The following is a 2,110-nucleotide window of genomic DNA, read 5'->3' on the forward strand; positions in this document are numbered from 1 at the left end:
TGGAGAAAGCGGGTATTACAATCAAAGATGGAGAAAGCAGGTATTACGAGTACTTATTTTGTTGTTAATGTTATTCTGATTTTTACGTTTAAGAATATGAAGGGTACAGATACGAATTTATCACTATTCAACCCCTATGTTCATCATCATCATTACCGTTAATTGTGATGTTAGTGTTGTTGCAGAATCCGGCATTACGAATACTGAAATCACTGAAGAAAAGACAACAGTCTGGAATATTAGGTCTGAATTTTTTATCAAGTGAGTTTGTGATATATACCTTTGAACAATGTATTACAAGGTGAAACTATGTTATATGATGTCTGAGCTTTAGTATTCATCTCCCACTTAAGCATTCTATATCCATATTTACAAAACTATATGTATGTAGATAAGATTCGTAGTTAACTGACAAATCCATATATACAACACCTTTGATGATTTAAATATCTAATAAATTTTCATCTGAATTGGAACCTTTGAGCACAGTATATTTGAGATACTTTTTGTGTACGTTTCACCTTATTCACCTAATATCATACCATTTTATCTTTTCAGGCAGATGTTAAATGGGAAAAAGTCGAATGGTTAACTCTAACAAATAGATATATTTATCATCATACAGAGGTAACCCTAAGCTTCTTTACTTGCATTTTATTTAGTGAAGCCTTTGATTTTACTTAATGACATGATATGAAATAAACATAGGTGGTATTATGGCATTACAGTTTGTTATAAAATGGTAACATTGATCGGCCTCCACAAGTTTTTTTTTTTCAATTTTATTGTATACAAGGGTATCTTAGGTATTTCATCGGTAGTTAAAGACTTCTATTAAGTTTTTTAAGATTGATTAGATTGTTTGATTGATTATTCATTGTTTAACATGAAAGCAGGCCCTTATGCATGCCTGTATCGCATGTTAGTTGAAACCTTCCATTGAATGGCTTGCAACTTCTGATCTTGAAGATGAAAGTGCCAATTCGGTAAAGAACCCTTATTATTTTCATCTGCCTATATGTTGATTCTTAAACCGTATTCAAGTATTTACTTATTTTTTATGTAGGCACCAGAAGCTCAAACAAGGACCTGGACTGACGACTGTCCGCACTACTTATAAAAAACCCAACTCAGCATACATGTTACATAATATATTGTCAAACTAATACCTCTAATCTTAATTTCAGGGTTCATGGTTGATAATGCTAAAAACGAACATATATTTCATAGCATTATTCCTCAAGAAAGACAAGCTTTTAGTTGCAATTGTTCTATTTACAAGTGATATTCGTTTAAATAATAAAAGGTGAAGACAAAAGACAGATTCGACGAATTGAAGACGCAAACGACCAAAAAGCTCAAAAGAACAAAAGACAATCAAAAAGGTTCCAATTATTGATAAGAAACGTCTCGAAATTACAAAAGTACAAGATTCAAAACGCAAAGTACAAGATATTAAATTGTACGCGAGGACGTTCGAAAATCCGGAACCGGGACCAGAGTCAACTCTTAACGCTCGACGCAACCGACTAAAAATTACAAGTTAACTATGTATATAAATATAATATAATATATAATTAATTATATTAATTATATATATATTATATATATATTATTAAAACCGTCGGCAGCAAGAAACTCCAAGGGTGTGAGCTGTAAATACATCCTCCGCGACTCGCGGAGTTTGAAGGGGTTTTTTTCCGCGAGTCGCGGAGCCCCAATTTTCAACTCTGGCTATAAAGCCAACCGAATTCTGATCAAATTTCATATCTTTTTTCTTCCTCTTCATACGTAAAACTTATATATATATATATAATTTATATTTTAATTTTAATTTTAATTCTAATAATAAGGGTATGTTAGCGAATGTTGTAAGGGTGTAAGTCGAAATTCTGTCCGTGTAACGCTACGCTATTTTTAATCATTGTAAGTTATGTTCAACCTTTTTATATTAATGTCTCATAGCTAAGTTATTATTATGCTTATTTAAAACGAAGTAATCATGATGTTGGGCTAATTACTAATATTGGGTAATTGGGCTTTGTACCATAATTGGGGTTTGGACAAAGGAACGACACTTGTGGAAATTAGACTATGGGCTATTAATGGG

General features: G+C 31.9%; 1 long non-coding RNA gene across 1 annotated transcript; it reads left to right on the plus strand.

Annotated features, from left to right (window-relative positions):
- On the plus strand, positions 1-1,170 carry LOC139894029 (uncharacterized). Its single transcript, XR_011774776.1, has 5 exons — positions 1-40; positions 186-261; positions 559-627; positions 897-986; positions 1,067-1,170. It is a non-coding gene; the product is annotated as an uncharacterized lncRNA (long non-coding RNA).
- Positions 1,171-2,110: the final 940 nt, after the last annotated feature.

Source organism: Rutidosis leptorrhynchoides, chromosome 2, assembly GCF_046630445.1.
Source record: "Rutidosis leptorrhynchoides isolate AG116_Rl617_1_P2 chromosome 2, CSIRO_AGI_Rlap_v1, whole genome shotgun sequence".
NCBI classification, from domain to species: domain Eukaryota; kingdom Viridiplantae; phylum Streptophyta; class Magnoliopsida; order Asterales; family Asteraceae; genus Rutidosis; species Rutidosis leptorrhynchoides.